General features: G+C 51.4%; 1 protein-coding gene across 2 annotated transcripts in view; it reads right to left on the bottom strand.

The window, feature by feature from the left end:
* SEMA5B (semaphorin 5B) overlaps nucleotides 1-18,401 on the bottom strand; it is a 117,803-nt gene extending 99,402 nt beyond the window's left edge. The window contains exon 1 of one of the 2 annotated variants that reach the window (XM_036107387.2): nucleotides 18,107-18,401. The gene's annotated coding sequence lies outside the window, so the exon portion shown is untranslated. The remainder of the gene's footprint in view (nucleotides 1-18,106) is intronic. The other variant, XM_036107386.2, reaches the window with a different exon arrangement.
* Between the last annotated feature and the right edge of the window lie 1,571 nt (nucleotides 18,402-19,972).

Genomic DNA, 19,972 nt, shown 5'->3' on the forward strand with positions numbered 1-19,972 from the left:
TTCCCTCCCTCCCTCCCTCCTTCCCTCTCTCCCTTCCTTCCTTTCTTTTCAAGATTTATTTATTTATTTTAGAGAGAAAGAGAGAAAGCACGAGCAGGAGGGGCACAGGGAGAGATACAATCCCAAACAGACTCCGCACTGAGTGTGGAGCCTGATGAGGGGCTCGATCCCACAACCCTGAGATCAGGACCTGAGCCAAAACCAAGAGTGGGATGCTCAACCGACAGTGCCCTCCAGGCGCCTCTCTTCATTTCTAAAATGAGTGTAAGAGTACCAAACTCAGAATTGTTTGTTATCAGCATAAGAATTAAATGAGATAATGTACAAAGCAATTAGAACAATGTCTGGCATAGAGTTCAGGAAAGGGAAGTTGTGGTTGTTGGGAGAAGGAACTAAGGATGTGGATGCTCTTCGACAACAGTGAAGCACTCCATTAAATCATGGGTTTTGTCAATATCCTCCTACATCATTTTGCCCAGAGCAGGTGAAGGTGAATTACCTGAGACTCTACGGAGCCAGTGAGTGGCCCGGGCAGTTCCTAGGCATGTAGCCCCGCAGGCAGGGCAGGCAAGGCCAGCGACTCCGCAGACTGCAGTGGGGCTAACGGGCTTCCTGCCTCCCCCGGAACTGTTACCCTCTGGAAGGCAAGAGCTGTGCTTTATTCACCCCCTCTCGCCAGCACCCAGCACAGTCCTGGTGCGTGATGGCTGCTCAAGTCCACAAGCCTCGTTATTGGACAGCTCTGCCAAGGTGGAACTGGAGAGGCTGATAGGGCAGGTCAAGGGCTCAAGTCTGTGAACCCAAAGAAGGTCCCTGTGTTGTGCTGCGGGGAGAGCTGTCACAGCCCAGAGGACCAAGCAGGCAACTCCAGGGTGCCCAGCTCGATCCTGGGCACCCCTGCCAGCCTCCACCTTCTCTTTCCCACCCTGGCTCTTCTCTGCTGCATGTGGGCTCACACGTGGGGTGGTGAGGCTGCAGGAATCCTGACACAGAGATGCTGCCATTTCCTCACATCTCAACCTCCCCACCCGACCGAGGCCAGGTATCCCTGGTTTCCCACCTCTCACTTTGAAATGGAAATATCATCACCAGATAATGAGAACTCTAGAAGGTTGTCTCTTCAAAACCCTGAGAACGGGGTGCCTGGGGTGGCTCAGTTGGTTGACATCTGCCTTCGGTTCAGGTCATGACCCTGGGGTCCTGGGATCGAGTCCCATGTCGGGCTCCCTGCTCAGCGGGAAAACTGCTTCTCTCTCTCTGCCCCTCCCCCCTGCTTGTGCTCTCTCTCTCTCTCTCTCTCACTCTCTCTCAAATAAATAAATAAAAAATCTTTAAAAAATAAAAAAAACAACAAACAAACCCTGAGAACGACTGTGATCTCCCCACACCCAGAGGAGCCCATCTTTCATCGATGTCCATTGTCGCTCAATGAGGAGGACTGGCTCGGCTGGGAAGCCAAGTTCACAGACTGGCGTGGCCGAAATTCCAGACCCACTACAACCTCCACATCCCAGCTCTTGCTGCCTGCACTAGATGTTATCCCAGATCCTTCCAAACCCTGCGGTTCTCCGGTTCCCTGCAAACATTTTTACCCACAGTGTAAACACTGCAGAAGGTTTTGAGTTTAGAACCAGGAAGAATTTTGGCACAGTACCATCAGGGCAAACCCAACAGGAGAAGCATCAGTTTCTTCAGTGCCTGCAAGGATGGATGGGCCATGCACACAGACCACCCAGCGTCTGAAGCCCAGCCTCCCTTCCACTGACCTTCACACCCTCATAAAGGGCGCCAGCTTGTGTCAGACCCACAAAATGGGTCTTCTTAACACAGAAAGATCATCTGAGACCTGTGGTGAGTGGAGTTTGATTTCTACTAGTGCTTCTGAGATGCGAGCCTCTCCAAACCCCCCTTCCAGCCTCACCACCCCAAATCTCTAAGACAAATATGGGGTGTGGTTTGGGTTGAATATCTGGGTGTAAAGCTTTGGTGCTCTGTCCTGGGAGCCTAGCCTCCAGTGAGCAGGCCCAAAAGCCATTGGTGAATATGCTGAAAAGGCGGGTGGGTAGTAAGCCCCTCTCTGGGCTGCTGAGCCCCTTTCTCTTGCAAGCCCTCCTTTGTCAGGGCTACGAGGAAACAGAGGGAATCAGTCAGTATGACCTGGGACCAGTTACTTAACTACCAGAGCCTCAGTTTCCCCATTCATAAGATGAGGGAACAACTCTTGGGATAGTCCCCTGGTAATTTAGAGAGCAGAATGTCACGCACATTGATTGAACATCCAAGACATCGTCCCCCCGGTCTAGCCTTCCTTGTCACACATGAGCAAGCTCAGGGTTGTGCAGGTCCAGCATAGGACACTGTGGGACATCTGGGATGACAGCAGATGGAATCTGGAGCTTTGCCCAAGAACAATAGGAATATGAATTCTGATTGGGAGGGGAGATGGGGCCTCCGTAGGGCAGCAGACTCTACCTCAGTCCTCTGTGAAATGAGCGCCCTACCCGAATATATGCACACATACACAGCCTGTGAGTCAGGGCCAAGGGTTCTACCCTGCAGGCTCAGAAAGTGCCCAGGACATTGGCTCTTGGCAGAGGTGCAGGCCTGGGAGTGGTCACTAGAGGGCTCAGGAGGGCATCGAGGTAGCTGCCCCAGGGAGGTCACAGGAGAGGGACAGCCTGAGAACCAGGATGGGGCTGGGGATTGGGTGGGGGAGAGAGAGAGAAAGAGAGAGTATCAAGGGGAGGGAGACCACGGCTGTGCTATGGGAGAGTAGGATGGCTTACTATAAAGCTTCCCCATTACCTCCTCAGGACCCAGAAAGGCCCAGAGAAATCCAGAGCCCCAGGCTTCCCACAACATTGCAGCAGAGAACACTGCATACCCCAAATGCCTGAACCCCCTAGTTTCCTATCTCCCCTCCACCACCAAGTGCATTTCCCTGGTCTGTCTATGAAATGATCTCCAGGATCTACAGGAGCCTGCTACGGAGAGAGGCGACCAGCTAGTGGGTTAGGTAGAAAGAGCACTTGTTCTGGGTTCACTGGGGCCTGGGTTCAAATCCTTTCTGCACCTCACTTCTATAGAGTTGTGGGATGTTAGGTAAGTTTCTTTACCTCCCTGAGGTCTTTCTGTCCTGTGTAAACCAGGAGCTAAATCCCTCCATTAGAGCCCTCCAGGAAGACTTAATTGAGACTGGCCCACGGTAGGTTCCCACACATAGTGGTTGTTATTTGAGAATACAAAGCAGATCCCACCACAGTTAATCCCTGGGGCTGGAGGCATTCATCCACCCCTAGGGCTACCTGTGCCGTTGTCTGTGGGCTCCTTTCTGCCCGGCTCCCTGTTTCCCGCTATCAGAGCCCCTGGATGAGGCCGCAGCACCAAACCAAACTGCCAGCAGAAGTCTAAGTCACAGTCAGGGAGGTTGCCCCAGACAGGTGACCAGGGCAGGACAGGGCAGGCAACAGTCACAGGCATGCCCCCATTCCTATCCCCTCAGGCTGGGGCCCATGCAAAGCCATTCTCCCAGGCCCTGCCCTCTCCAGGAGAGGAGTTTGAAGTGGAAACTGCTTCTGACATTTAGCTCAGTGTGACAATCTCAGAGCAATCCTCTCTCTCAGCAGGACCAGGCTGTGAAGTGTAATTAAAGCCACGGGTTAATTACGAGTGGCAGCCATCTTGCCAAGAGGAACACCTCACCGCTGCTCCTCCTGCTTCCAGAGCCATCCTCCCAGAGGTCCAGGATGCAGGAGCCACACCAGCTCTCCACATCCTCTCCCTCTTCCACCCCTCCACCTCAGCCCTGAAGATCTCCAGCCAAGTCATGCCAGAGTTGCCTTCAACTAGCTGTTTTAATTTCTCTTGCAGTTCATACTTGGGAAGTGCTCCCTGTAGTCCAACTTAAATCTATCCTTCTACAGATCGACAGGGGGAATGGGGAGAACTGACAGTGATGTGAGTTAGGGCTTCAGGGAAGGTGCCCTGAGAAGTGTCCTTAGAGAAGGGCAGGGCCTTGCGTCCCACCCCACAACCATGAAGAGGAGACGGAGTGAGGATCCTACAGGATCCAGCCAGGGATGGGGGCAATGTGGTGGATGAAGGGGGATGGGGAATGGAAAAGGATGTCTGTCGGATGGAGGAGAGTGCGAGCTGGGAGGTAGCAGGTCCCTCTGGGCTGGAGGCCTGGATTGGCTTAATAGTTATCCAATATCGCCATATCTTAGTCCCCCCATCTGTAAAATGGGGGTAATAAAGTCATACCTACTCTTAGGGCCTTTGTGAGCTAAAATACAGAAAATAGCTTTTTAAATGGCCTGGCACAACTTAAGCTCTCAGTAATCTCTGAGAAATCCTCTTAACACCCACATCCTCTTCCACAAATTGCTCAGAATCCTAGGGCTTCTTCCTTCCCCTTTCTCTCAGACTAACTCCTTCTTCTCCATTCCCATGGCCTCATGGCAGTCGAGGCCCTCACCCCGATGCTGGACCCAGTCTGTGGCCTCACCTCCTCCCCAGCCTCCCCACGGGCCTCCCTCTGCCCCCCCACATCCACCTCCAGCTCCCCAGTCCACTCTGCAGAAGGGCAGGTATGCTTGGTACCCTTAGTCCCCAGGTACTTTTCCAGACATCCTGCTTTACTAAAAGGAGCTCATTTAATTCGGTCCCCACAATCGCCCTCAGAAGCAGGTATTATGGCCACCTTACAGATGAGGAAACTGAGCCTCAGAGAGGAGAAATCATCTGCGCAAAGTCACTCTACCAGTAAATGGTAGAGGCAGAATTCAAGCCCTACTGTGGGGCTCCCGCCTGCCTTCCACATGAGACTCCTCAGCAAAGTGTCTGAGGCCTTCCACGTCCGGCCGCTCTCCCCTGCCCCAGTCCAGCCCGGTGCTTGCCCAGCTCCTGACGCACCCGTCTCACCTTCACTTATGTCTTACCCTCAAGGAGTCAAAGAGAAGGAGAGACTACAGGATGGGAGAGGAATTGGGGAAAGAGAAAGCTGGAAGGGGAAAGGAGGCTGCAGGGAACTAATCTGGTGTCCGCAGGTCTGGGGACTTCTCTGGTGGGCCTTCAGCTCTTCCTCCAGCTTCGCTTCTGTCTTCCCCATCAGGGCGTGGGATTCCACGGAAAGGAAAGAGTGAGGGGAGCCCCGGGTGCAGGAGGCCCGGGCTGGAGGCTGGGGCACAGACTGTAAAAACTTTAGGTGCTCCACCTGCGTTGGAGCCACTTGGCCCAGCCACACAGCCGGGGTACACGCAGATGGGGCTGAGAGAGGCTGTGGGGATCTCGCAGGAAACCTGCCAGGATCCTGGCAAGCACGAGGGGCGCTGGGAGGCCTCGGGCAGGCTACGCAGCCCTCACTTCCAGAAAGGGGTCTGGGGTGGTTTTTGCAAACCACACAGAGGGAACTCAATGTGCTACCTGAGAAAAATTCCTGCAAAGACTATAAATGAGGGGTGGTGGGCCCTTGGGAAAGGCGGCTGAGATCACGGGCAGGCAGTGTGTGTTCAGTAATAAAGTCCTGTTGGCCAAAGCTCATCTTCTCTTTTGACAGGGTCACCAGGCTGGTAGAGGAGGGAAATGGGGTTTGCCGGGAGACTTGATCTTAAAACCATCTGACAATCTCGTCATGAAATGGTTGCATATAAGCTAGAGAAAGGAAGCTAAACGGTGGGAATATTAGTAGGACACGGAGCTGGCTGCACCGTCATGCCCATGGGTTCTTGCCAATGGATCAAGTCCCCTTGGACAGAAGCATCCAGGTGCATGCAGGGCTCTGAATTATCCCACTGCATTCGAGATCCTAGCAGTTCCTTGCGTCAATAGACGGGAAGCATCTGAAGGTGGGAGCTACTAGCAGGTATATTGGCTGTCAGAGACAGAATCTGAAAATTTTTTTAAGATTTTATTTTTTAGCAATCTCTACACCCAACGTGGGGCTCAAACTCATGACCCTCAGATCAAGAGTTGCGTGTTCCACCAACTGAGCCAGCCAGACACCCCCAGAATCTGAAAGATTTTAATCAGCTAGAGAGATGGACCGAACTTAGACAAGATGAAACGAATTAGGAGAAATACAGAGTCCCAAACCTAAGACCAAAAAGGCGACACCACTGTTATGGGTTGAACTGTGTCCCTCTAAAACTCACACGTTCAAGTTTCAATCCCCAGGACCTCAGAATATGACCTTATTTGGAAATAGGGTCGTTGCTGATGTAATTAGTTAAGATGAGGTCATACTGGAGTAGGGTGGACCCCTAAACCAATTTGACTGGTGTCCTTACGAAAGGGGGAATTTGGAGGCAGACAGGTGTAGAGGGAGAACAGCATGCAATGATAAAGGCTAAGATTAGGGGGTGCTTCTATAAATCAAGGACAGCAAGGACTGTCAAGAAACCACCAGAAGCTCGGGAACATTCTCCCTCATAGCCCTCAGAAGGAACCAACCCTGCCAACGCCTTGGTCTCGAGCTTCTTGTCTCCAAGACTATGAGACAATACACTTCTGTTGTTGGAGTAACCCAGTTTGTGGTACTTTGTTATGGCAGCCCTAGCAAACTAGTGCAGCACAAAGACACAATTGGGAGATGGGGCGGAGTTACAGATTACGATAAAGAGACCTGAGGGGAATGGTGGGCTGCAAGCTCAGTAAAAGTCAGCAGGGCCGCGCGGCTGCCAAGAATCGCCAGGGCAGAACTGAGGCCCGCGTGAACAGAAGCTGTGCCACCTGCAGTGATGTGCGCGTGCTGGCCGGGCCTCACCTGGAAGACCAGACTTGGTCCTGGTGACCGCAATTTAAGACAAGTGGGAGGACGTTCAGAGTTCTGTGCCCAGGGATGAAGAGACAAGTCAGAGGAGCACTAATGGAAGTGGGGAAGGCAACTGGTCTCCAAAGCTTGAAGAGCTGTGGCATGGAAGTGACTGTGTTCACCCAGAACAGCCATATGGGAAGAGACGGAGCCCACAGGGAGAGACACAGACTTCACAGGAATGTAAGAACTTTCTATGAGACGTTGTTGACCAAAAATGGAATGGGTACCTTGTGGGTAAGAAGGACTGAAGATTCTACCCGCTGACTGCTCAGGAGGGACTTATAGAGGTGACCTTGGCACCTTCCAGCTCCAAGAAGGACCCACTCACATTCCCTAGCCTGGCTGACCCCAGCACCTCAGGCTCCTTACTCATGTAAAGTTAGAGGCTACTGAGGGCTGTTCGGGCCCTCATCGATGGCTTGGGCGGGTCAAACTGCACGCTAGACACACACCCCTCAGAAGATCAGGGTTGGCAAGACCCAGGCCACTGGAAGGAGGAACCTGTTCATGCTCACAAGGATGGGGTCCTGAATAGGGATGGGAAGGAAAATGGCCCTGGCTCTCCATTGTCCAGGGAGGGAGGAAACTGGCAGCCCCAGAGTTAACGAACTCCTACCCTGAGGGAGTGCCCTGCTGGTGGGGGCTGAGGGGATACAAAGGAGGCTTCACCCAGGCCTCCCTTTGAGCAACTCCTATGCTAATAAGACCCTTCCCAGGACAACGTGACACTAACAGTGAGCATAATCTATCTACAAGAGTTACACTACTTCACTTAATCCTCCCTTAAACTAGTCCTCCCTCATTTTACAGTACAAAAAGGAGGCTCAGAGAGGGAAAGGAACTCATATAAAACCCACGAACAAAAACCAGTTGGGCTGGGTTTGAACTCAAGTCTGTCTCATCCCGAAGCGCACATTCCTCCCAAGTTTCCACACTACTTCCCCAGTAAAGTGTTATGGGTTGTAGAAGTGCCACAAGCACCCAGCAACAGAAAGAAGAGCCTATGTGGTCTAAAGTAGTGTCTCAAACCTCAGCAAGTATCAAAATGGCCTGTGGTACTTGTTCAAGGGCAGGTTGCTGGGCGCCGGCCTGAGAATCACTGAGTCAGTAGGTCTGGGGTTCAGCCCAAGAACTCTTGCATTCCTACAGGTGCCAGGAGGTGCTGATGCTGCTGGTCAGGAACGTCACTTTGAGAACAACTGCTCTGGAGCAATCAGGAAAGGGAGCAGGTGTCCTCCAGACTCAGAGCCACACAGAGATAGAGGTTCACTGCCAGGTCAATCATCTGTCTCCAGTACGGGAGTCCCCCAACAGCATCCTGGGCAGCAAGACTGACAGCTGGTGCTGCTTCACCACAGCCCATCTGGATGGGGAGATGCTCATTCTGAAAAAATCCATCTTCTTGTACTTTCCATTCTGGAGTCTTCCGGTTCTCCCAGGCGGATGAGCTGAGTTCTCTACTATAGGAAGTCCTGCCTCTTCGGCAGTCAGCCACCATGACCCCCAGGGCTTTCTCCCTTCTCTTAAGTGGATGAGTTCCCTTCACCAGACCTTCTGTGGCTGCATTTCTCAAACCCCTCCTGTTGCTGGCTGCCCTCCACAGAGCACACTGGAGTTGGTCTGGGTCCCCTCTAAAATCCATGTCCAGAGATGAAGACATAATGACCGGAGAGAACCCAATCTGGTCCCTGCACTTCTCTTCGTGCCATTGAAGATGGTATTGTTTTGAGCAAGCCCATCACCCTGCCGGTTCCTATAAAGCCTGTGCACAATTAAACCCCTCAGATCTTTTCCTCAGGATCTGCAGCCAAATCAAGTCTGCTCCCACCCCCATCCCCCTCATGAACTTGAGCAATTAATTTGTGCAATCTAAATGTGACTTTCCATCTGCCCCTGTTAAATTTCATCTTGTTGGTTTAAACCCAGCATTCCAGTCTGTTGAGATCATTTTGAATATTTATTCTGTCTTTTATAGGAGCTGCCCATCACAGCCTTGTCATCAACAAATTTGATAAGCTCACTTACTCCAGTGTCATCTAACTCATGGATAAAAATGCAAAGCTTCATTTTTCAAATCTCACCTGCCATATACCATCTTCCCTTTTGGAATCCCTAATCATAAGATCAGACTTCCTAAAATCAGACTTCCTAGATTCTAGGGAAGGTCTGTGGACACGTCATTTCTTTCCCTGGCTGTTATTAACACATGGCTGATGTGGTGTCTTTCATCCAAGCACCGTCACATCACCACCAAGCTCTTGGTTAGAACCAAATCAGAAGGATAGTTTTGGTTGCTATTTCTCTATCTGTTGGGCAATGGCGATGTTAAAGAGGCAAGAATACAAAAATGTATCCACGCCTCCACTTTAAACAGTATTTGACATCCAACAGAAGTCAGACAGCCTATCCCCCAATCATTACTATAGCATGCCTCCCTGACAGCTTTATAAGCCATACTGGGCAAGGAGCATCCAAATTCTTCTGCCTGGGTGGGGAAGTTGCAATAGGGATGGGTATGTCAAACTTGGACCTGCTAAGCTGCAAGGCATGCTGGGATCTTGGCAGCTGGTCAGTGAGGAAGGAAGAAATGTTTTCTGGCACAGGGTACCTGAAGGAAGGGGTGAAGACAGAATCAAGGAAGTGAAAAGGAAAAGGGGGTCTTAAGGAATAGCCACTCTCCTGCCACTCCAATGAGAGAATTGCTCTTCTGCTGGAGAAAGGCACAGTCTTATGTCCATAGGATGCTGACAGAGCATCTGTGAACAACGTATTGATACCATAAGCCAAGGATGGAACAAAGTGTGCCTACATATACAGACATTCAAAGCATACAAAATATACATAGTTAAGAGGCTAGGCTCTGAAATCAGACAATCTGGTTTAAATCCCAGCTCTGCTACATTTTAACTGGGTGACCTTGGGCAAATTATTTTCTCTCTCAAGGTTTCAGTTTCTTCGTGTGGAATACACGCACATAAGGCCCATGAGTATTAAAGAGAGAATGGGTATACAAAGTTTAACAGACTGCCTGGTGCATAGTAACAGCTCAATAAATAATAACTGTTATTATGGAACAATAGCATGAAGGCTCGGAATGCTGATAGTTCCTGGGCTGGAGATGTGAAGAGGAAAAAGCCAAGCAGGTGAAAGAAGAAACTAAAGAAGCTGGGGTGGGGTGGGGGGGAGGAGGTGTTTAGGAGCAGGAGAGACTTGGAGCTCACCTGGAGGGGGGAAGCAGTAATTTGTGGAACAGACCTGGAGGTGGAGCCGAGGCACTAGGCTAGGACAAGGATTCTGACCTTCAGGTCAAGTGGGGTGAAGCAGCCAGCTTAAAGCCTCAGAGGAGTTCAATGAAAAGTTTGTTTTTTCAGCTCTGAATATGAAAAATTTTTATTGTGATTGGAAGTCAGTCAAAAATTGTCTAGGTGGTCCATGTTAAAAAAAAAAGCATAAATATTCCACTTCTAGAAATCTGTTCTGAGAAAATAATCATCAATAGGCGCAAAGATTTACATACAAAGATGTTCACTGCAGCATTATTTATAATAGTAAAAAAAAAAAATGGTTTACAACCTAGATGTCCAACCCACGAGGATTCATTAAATGTATTACGGCACAACCATTAGATGGATGGAATGTGGGCGGCTATTAGAAAGCCCATTTGATGAAACAAGACGAAACCAGAGAGGGAGACAAACCATAAGAGACTCTTAATCTCAGGAAACAAACTGAGGGTTGCTGGAGTGGAGGGGGGTGGGAGGGATGGGGTGGCTGGGTGATGGACATTGGGGAGGGTAAGTACTATGGTGAGCACTGTGAATTGTGTAAGACTGATGAATCACAGACCTGTACCCCTGAAACAAATAATACATTATATGTTAATAAAAAAAATTAAAAAAAAAAAGAAAGCCCATTTGAGAAGAATACTTCAGACATGGGAAAATTATCACAATATGTTATTAAATGGAAAAGGCTGGTTACAAAGCAACACAGAGAGTACAATCGCAATTTTGTTACATACATATCTAGAAGGAAATAAGCAGCAATGTTGAAGGAATACGCATTACTTTTATAAATGCTTTTTAAGAAGAAATGACCACAAAGAAGTTACAGTAGAAGGGTGCTCCCACAATCAGCTTATAATAGAAAGTCATTAAATTCAGAACACAGGAACACAAACAGTAGCTATGATCTGAATGCCAGGAGCTGTAGCTGGTAACTACTAGAAAGGACCTGGCTCTTTGAAGGGCTGAGGGCAAAGAGATTCTGCATGCCACTGGCGTGAAGCCAGGGGGAGCCTAGGAAAGAAGATTTAGGTCAGTGGCTCTCAACCACGGCTACATATTAGAAGCTCAAAAAAAAAAAAAAAAAAAATCAGTTGCTCAGGCTTCATCCTCAGGGACTCTGACTTAATTAAGGTCTAGGATGGGGCTGGTCATCTATAGGTTTTCAAAGCTCTCCAGGTGATTCTAATAGAAATCATGACTTAGAGTTGAGCTGGGCCAGGCTACTGTTACCTAAATACAGAGGTCATTGGAGCCTTGCTCTCCAGACTGGGCCCTGTATGTCCAGAGAGACTCACTCTGCAAGCTAGAGAGATGCTGAAAGGGGGAGCAGGTGGCCCCGAGGTACCTGGTCTAGGCAGGAAAATGCCCCTCAGCCTGGAGGGGCAGTCACAGAAGTGCTCCTTGGAGCTGGGCCATTTGGGAGTTTTTGCCACAAGGATACTGCTCTCCCCGGAGACTCCTAAGGGGGCCCAGGTGACCAGCTGACTCCATAAATTCCAAGTACAGGTGGCTCTACAAACGGGAGAAGGGAAGAAAACCAGGATCCCAGGACACCTATAGGGACCTGATTCTTGAGAAGCTGGACTTAGTCTAGTGGTATTTTCCTTCTCTGTCCTGCTTTGGGGCAGAAACACATCCTGGTCAACAGAGCGATGTGTAGACCTTAAAGGCAGTCTGTTCTAGGTGGATGAGCTCTCTCAGAGGGCTCCTGGTTTCCCCTGGGCGCCTTGAGGGAAGAGGAGCAGAGAGAACAAGCTGCTAGAAACAGAAGTTTGTATTAAATGATAAGATCTCCCCCCAGCTTCTCACTACAGGTATAGAGTTACCCCAGGCACCAAAAGAAGGGAAAGAACAGACTTGGATCGGGTGCTTTACACACTGGATCCATCCATCCCTGAATAATTAAGAGCCAACTGCAAGCTCTTTTGTACTCCTTGAAGGGGAGCTCCTGGGGGCCCTTCAGGACAATGACTAGGGCAGTATGGAGGGAGTTAGGGTTCAGGTGGAACAGCGGGGTTAGCAGGTAGGGTTAGATCTAAATTGCTACCCCACCAGCCATTTCCTTGAAATTGTCTCTCTAGGGACAGCCTTACATCAACTCTGGCAGATGAACGGAGCTGCCGATAATCCAAAATGCCAGACGATCAAATGATAAGACAGCTTTGCCATGCGCTGCATCTATGTTTATACATGCACAGGTGTGAGTATATTTACACACACACACACACACACACACACACGCATATACCTAATATGCAGCAGATTTACCTTCCAAATGATGTTTGGCTTAGGCAGAGGCTAAAAGGAGAATGCGCTCTCTGAAGATTCTGGCCGTCAGGTGGCTTACCAGCAGTGGGTCTGGAGGGAACTAGAAACTGGTCTTAGACTAAACACTCTCCACAAGTGAACCACAAAAAAGAGATTTTCCTGGAAAATCGAGAAGTAACTGTAGTCTCCATTCAAGACTGCTGACCTCGAGGGCCAGAAAGTCTCAGGGTTCATCTGACCACCTCATTTTCACAGATGGGGAATGGAGGTCTGGCCGAAATGCTCAAGGGGGGCAGACTCCCTCATTTCTAACCCAGCCTCCTCCTTTGGGAATTTAAACCTACCTGCTCCAGTTTAGTCCTCAGGGGACTGACAGAGCAGATGGTCCCCAGCCATCCTCCAGCACCAACACTTCCTTATCACAGAAGAGGCCAGCCAGAGCCGTTCTTGGTTCAAATGCAAAGATATTCTGATAATATCGACAAGGCTTCAAATTCAAACGAGTTCCAGGTGCAAGTCTGATTAAGTCATCCTTATTAAACGCAGATCAATGAGGGCAGTGTCATGGCACAACTCAGCACACACAGCCTTGTCTTTAAAGCTTTCATTTGCTCAGGAACAGGCCAACAGAATCCTTGTCCTCCTGTTTCAGGTCAGAGTGGAGGAGGATGAACAGCCCATCTGCTGGGAAGTGTGCTCAAGGTCAAACTCTCCCGAGCCTGGTCTCCATCCCAGGGGTACTCCTCCTGTTTTCCCCACTGTGCCCAGAAGCAAATTGGATAGGAAATCACCTTCTTCTTCTTCGTCTTCTTCTTCTTCTTTTTCTTCTTCTTCTTCTTTTTTCCTTCCATTTTGAAGCTATCAAGTGTAGTAATTTCTCATTGGTGAGACCCTGACTAATATCAGGATTAAAGAGTGCATTCTGCAAGGTTTGGTTTCATCTCTTATGCTCACTAAAGCAAAACACTACAGCAGAAGGGAGGGAAAGTGACATGGCAGAGCCACAGAACGTTCAGCACCCTGCTTCCTTTTCAGAACTCTGCTCCCAGCTGGAATTTTTCCCTGCTACTTTCTAGCATTCAAGCCTGTTATAAGCGAAATTTTTTCAAAAAGAAAGTCTTGGGGGAGAATCCTCCATCTAAGACAGAGAACGGCATATGCAAAGATCCCCTTCCAGATTACCCATCATTGAGCCATCTCTTTAGCTAAGGCACATGTTATCAAATGGAAAGTCAGAGAAAGGGAGTTTCACAACACTAGAGCCCTGTGAAATCCAGGTGTTACAGCTGTTCACAGAAGCTGTAAAAGAAGGGCTCAATTTGGCAATTCAATGAAACTCCATTAGTCAAGCCACCTGCTTTGGCTTCTTTTCATATATTTAAGACCAAGCTAGTTAAGCTTTATCATAGATTTAAGACCAACTTAGTGGTGGCTAAACTCAAATGCAAAGATCCAAATGTGAAGGAAACACATTCATTGGAAGTACCTAGTTCCAACACACACACACACACACACACACACACACACACACACGTCAATGAAGACAATAATGATCTAGGCGACTGGATGAGGCAAAGGATGGTCCCAGGACCCAGTGGGGTTCAGACCCTGAAGAATTAAAACACCAACACTCCCTCCCAACAGTTCTCATCCCCAGATCTTCAAGTACCTGGCTTTGCCTCTGTGTACGCCACAGATACAAGGTAGGTAATCAGCCCCACTCGATGAGTGAGAAATCTGAGGAACTGAGGGAAGATCTGAGGGGGTGGCATCCTAGCCCTGTCAGCCCTCCCCACAAACCCTGGACTCCAAGTCCTTTGGACAACTCCACATTAGCTGTCAGATCCCCAGACGAACTCAGAGGGAAAGAAAAAAAAAAACCCTCACAGTAAATTCCATCACAGAAGTTGAGGCAATGCTAGTAATCATGTTCTCCTAGTCATACCAATTTACCTCCATTCAGATCAGAGATATGTCTTGTTTACCATCATATCCATAGCTTCCAGCACAGTGCCCGGCATACAGTAGGTGCTTAGTAAATGGTGAACATGTGAGCTTACTGCCACTGTTGGTCTCATCTACCTTGCACCTAGGCAATAACAAAGCTAACACTTGAGGATCTCAGGGAACATCTGGCAGCTGGAGGCATGGGGCTCAGCCCAGTGTCATTTAAGGCTTACCTGGTAGCATGCACTTCTAATCAGATAACTGTCCTTTGCCCTCTGTGCCCATTCTATCACCTCAGTGCTGATTGAAAGTAGTAAACTGGTTGATTATACAGTAGTGATCTGAATTGCTACCTTGTTGAATTTCCCCAAAGGATATAGGAGGGTTACCAAGATTACAAACAAGAGTGTCATGATCAATGTTCAAAATAATTGCACCCAACAGCATCTTCCTCCCATCACCCTGTACGCACTCTACCTACCAATCTTCAGCCTTGCTAGGCTAATCTTCCATAAATGTCTGCCATCCCTCTCCCCCTTGCTGGGACTCCTCTTCCCCTTTTAAGACCCACACTCAGGGCTCAGGACTTTCTGGATATTCCTTGGGATCCCTGAACATCCTATGTGAGCTTCTAGACTTTTCTTATCTAACCCCTGAATAAGGTCCTACTACTTTAGGGGAAGCAAAAAGTCATGGTTGGATTTTCTTCCTCTCTTGTAAAGAACAAAGCTGGCTTACACTCACTGGGTTCCTGGGGTGCTGGGAAGGGAGAGGAAAGAGACCTGAGTTCCAGTTCTGGCTCTGCATCTGGAATCTTGTATCAGAGGATGTGAAATCCTCAGATTTATATAAGACAGATGACACCCTGACCTCAAGGAATTCATCATCTAGAGAAGTCATCATAGAAGAATCCTAATGGGCCCTGAGGATGAGAGCGAGCTGGGAGTCTAGCAGATCAGAGGTAGGACCAGGCTGTGGGGTGTTCCAACCAATCCCCAAGGTACTGGGAGACATGATAACACATACACACAAAGAGATAATGCTTCTTAGGATCTTAATTTCTTGATCTATAAATATAGGGGATGAGGCTGCTCAAGGGCGGCACATTGGTTTTGTTTAGGCCATTTTATTTGGGCCATTTGACTTTGAGCATACAGTTGTCCAGCCATTCTAACTGCCTGATCAGCACACTGTTACCTGCCTGCCCTCTGTAGGCATCGCAGTTTGTGACCCCCCACCCCCACCCCTCCGGCCATGGACAATCTCCAAGCCCTCTTCCAGGTTCAAGCCTCAATAAGACGTAACAGAAGGGCTTTCAAACAAGCCAGGAAGGGTACACCAAGACAGAAAAGCTTCTGCAAAAAAAAAAAAAAAAAAGCTTCTGTGATTGCACCAGTCCTGAATGGGAGGTCAATCCACAGAGCTAGGGTGGACCTCTTAGCCTCTCTGTCTTCCTGGTCCGGCTCTAGAAGTGGAAAAGGAGCCCCTTCCTGACCTTCTCTTCTCTTCTCCCACCCTCCTGATACAGACAGCTGGTGGGGAGGGAGGCAGAGTCAACAAGCCCAGCTCTCAGCCCCACCTGAGTCATGGAGCTTTCTTCAAACAATCCTGTCCTAAGCCCTAGGTCACCATGTGGTACCAACTCCTTGCTGTTTTGTACTGCCTGTGAGTTTCCCCATTCACATTCTCCCTCCCCAAACAAATACACAAATGTCTTCTTTGGATCAAACTGGTGAATTTAGGAGCCTCTCTGGGCATGAGCTCAGCCCTGTACCTCTTTGTATCTATGGCCACCTAGCCTGGTGTACTGCACACAGTAGGTACTTAAAAAGTGTTTGATGTCCAAGTGATGATAATGCTGGAGGAGAAAGGCTCTGGCACTTAATCCCTGGAAAGAGAAAAGCGATGGAAGATCTGCCACCCCCTCCCACACTGGTGCTGGTAGTTGTTGCCCCCCCCCCACACACACACTTTTCCTAACCTAGCACAGGGAGAGGCAGCCCTTCCTGCTGAGCAGGTCTCCCAAAACAATCCTGTCTTCTGGGTGACCAAGTGGCAAACTCCCTCTCTCTTTGATATTTTCTCCCCCTTCGTCCTCTGTTGGGAGTCTGCACTGGGGCAGGATACTGGCGGTTTCTCCCAATATGTTTCTTAATCTGTCCCCCTTTTCCTAGTTGTGAGGTCCAGTTCTCAGGCTCAAGATCCCCCCTGGCCCTTCCTCAAGGTCACCTATTCAGACTCAGAAAAGGTGAGAGGTCACTTTTAAATGTCAACAAGAAATGGGGGGGGGTTAAGTGATGGTAAAGAATGGGCTAAAAGATGAGGGAAAGTGGGGGTGGGGAGGACGTAGAGGCGGGCATGGAGGGCGCTTGGGAGAGGCGCCTCTGCCTTCAGAGCAGAATGAGGCCGAAGTGGGAGGCTGGGGAGAATGGGAAGCGGGGAGCCTGAGAAATGTGGAAGGAGATTGGAATTGCTAGGGGCTGAAGGACAAAGATGAGAATTGGAGGCAGAAAAGGTAAGATCGTGGTGGGGTCTAGACACAGGCAAGCTTCCAAGCCTCCAAGCCCAGTTGCGTTTGCTCGGGCCCAGGGCCGGTTAGGAGTGCATCCCGAGGGTGGGCTGCCCTTCCCAGCTCAGGCTGCTCTCATCCCCACCGCGGGAAGCCTGGAGGGGATCGCAGGGGTGGGGGCAGACACCGGCGGCTACCAGTCCCTATCCAACTCGGGGCCCACTCCAGCTCGGGGCGGCGGGGCGGGCGGGATGACCCGAGGACTGGGCACCGGGGAATGGGGAGGAGGCAAGAACGGCGCTTCAGGTGGCTCCTCCTCGTCGTTTAAAGTTTGCGGCAGGCAAAGGAGCCGGCTCTGTCCCCCCTGTGCCGCTGGCTCGACGCTTCGCTCGGCCGGGTCGCCTCAGCCTCGCCTTCTTCCTCAGCGCGTCCTACCGCCACTTCCCTCTCGGCTCCCGCCCCGCGCGGGTCCCGGATCCCCTCTCCTGTCTCCATCCCTCCCTGTGCCTGTGCCCGAGCGCCCCCCGCTCCCTCCCTCCGCGCTGGATCTCCCGCACGACGTGAGCAGAAAGTGAATGAGCAGCCCCAACCACAAAGACAAATTACCATGAGAAAAATAAATCAGGAAATCGCCGTCCGCGTCCCCCTTTCCCGCCGCCGCACCCCTCTCCACTGGCCGAGGCGGGAGCGCGGGGCTCCCGGGCCGCTGCGTCTGGGGCCTGGCAGGGTAGAGTTTGGGCTCCGCGGGGCCCTGCCAGGGCAGGGGGTCTGAGAAGAATCCGGGTGGGGACCCCGCAGGCGGCGGCGGAGCGGGGACGCCCGCGAGCTTGAGATTTCACACTCCGAGCGGGCCACGCGTTCCCACGCGCCCTGCCGCCCGCACTCTCCTTCCACCCGGTTTCCTCGTCGGCCCTCCGGGAGCCTCCACCTCGGCGCCAGTCTCCTCTGCCCCGCGCTCTCTCAGCCTTTCATTCGTCCGTCCCCTCCTCCAGGCCCGGGCCGCGGGTCCCCATCAGGGCTGCAGCCCAGACGCACTGGCCGCGGCCCCGCGAGGGCCCCGCACAGCGGGGACCCGGAGCAGGCGGGCGGCGGGAAAGCGGCCGCGCGGAGGGCGAGGAAGCACAGGGACCCCCCTTCTCCTCCCGCCCGCAGCCTCCCCCACCTGGTTCCAACTTGCTGGCGCCTCGGGGCCCCTACCCCTCTGGCCACCCGAGTTGCTGAAGTTTGCAACTTGCAGCCCCAGCCCGCGTAGGGGAAACGCCCGGGGCTCCGGGGACTCACCTCCGGGCTGCGGGCACAGGTGACCGGCTCTCGGCGGCTCCCGGCTCCCGGTGGCACGAAGCGGCGGAGGCGAACCAGGAAGGCTGGCGGCCCGTCTGGGAATGGGGCGGCAGCGCTGGAACGGCCCCGGCTCTGGGCTCGGCGCTCCCGTGCAGTCCCGACCCGGGCCCGCGCCCGCTGCGCTCGGGCTCCTCCAGCAGCCGCTGGACGCGCGGCCGACCCGCCCGGCTCCGCGGAGCTGGGCTCTGGCAGCGGTCCCCGCGCTCCAACTAGCTCCCGACCCGGAGCGCGGGTGAGAGCTGGGAGGAGGAGACGGAGGGAGCTGAAGGGGGGCGGGGGGGAGAGGCGGGGGGGGGAGGAGTTGGGAGCGAGGGGAGAGAGGGAGGGAGCGGGAGCGAAAAGGAGGAGGGGGTTGGCGAGGACCTGCCGCGGCCGGCGCTTCACCGGCCAGCCCCGAGGCGCGCGGAGGAGCGCGAGGGGGCGCCCTGCATCTCAACGTCCCCGGGCTCGGCCCGACTCCCGCCCCTGGCCTGCCAAGTGCGTGTCACACGGTGGGTGGACACGAGTCCCGCTCCGCAGCCGGTGTTCGAACGGCGAGACCCAGGTCCCCCTGAGCACTTGCTACCTTTTGCCACATCCTGCCTTATTGTCCTCGGTGACCCCCATCTCTAACCTGACTTCCTCCAGGGGTCAGCTCACCCGAACCCACCCCAACCCTTGGCGTCTGAGGAAAGTCTCCCCCACCTACCCTCGCCACCCCCGGCTCCCCAATTCCCCAGCCCTATTAGCTAGAGACGATCTTCCTGCCTGTGGATTGAAAGAGGAGGAAAGAATCTCGTACAAAACGGGAAATCTGGAATAAACTGCAGTAGAAGGGAGTGAGGCGAGGCTGTTGGGCGGGACTGGAAAGCCGGAACTGGCTGGATCAGGGTTAACTTTACACTCTGCACAACCTTGAGTGAACTTCTCCAAGCCTCAGTTTCCTCAACTGTAAACTAGGGTTGGCAACACCTACCCTACGGAGCGATTGCAACAGTAGGGGCTGCAGGAATATTGAGAGGGCATCCAGGAGATTAGCGATCCCGGGAGGCAGAGGAGTGCTCTCGGTTGAGAGCGAAGGTTTACCGCGATCACACCCATCAAGGCTGATTGTTTACAAGTTTAAGTATCCAGTGTTTCTGACGGCGAGAAAGCAGGAGGGAGAGACGGGGTGGGGGGAGGGGGGCTTCAAATCCTATCTGCCCGGGCTGCACGAGGGATGGGAAGGGAGCCCTCTGCTGAACAAAAAAAGGTATTTTAAATATTTTAAAAAGGTGACCTAAGAAAACGGAAGAATGAAGGATAAAGACAAAAGACCTGAAAAATTAAACCCCGAGAAGTGTAATTTTAAGAGATAACCAAAGAGAACTGTGAAATAAAACTGGATAAGTCGGAAGAAGGAAAACATTAAAAGATTTTCTAGAATATGCCAGAAATGGAAGAATTACAGTGAATCATTTTATATAACAAAATTCTGGGTAAAGGAAATCCCAGATAAAGCAGAGAAATGGGGACAATAAGAGCCCCAGAGAGGCACTTCCCTACACACACACACACACACACACACACACACACACACACACACCTGAACGGAGATGAGACGCAGTTTGGCCAGGATGATGGGAAAGAAAGAAAGAATCCAAGAAGGGAGTTTATGGGACGCTGTAAAAAGGGAAACAGTGCACAGTCTCAGAAATAAAGACTTTCTAGGGCAACAAAAATGCCAGAACTCATAAAGTGCAGAATGGAGAGGAACTTGCAAATGTAAGACACACTCTGAACAAGAGGAAAGAGATGCAGAGAAGAGGAAAAAAGGAAGGAAAGGTG

Source organism: Halichoerus grypus, chromosome 1 (genome assembly GCF_964656455.1).
Source record: "Halichoerus grypus chromosome 1, mHalGry1.hap1.1, whole genome shotgun sequence".
NCBI lineage: Eukaryota > Metazoa > Chordata > Mammalia > Carnivora > Phocidae > Halichoerus > Halichoerus grypus.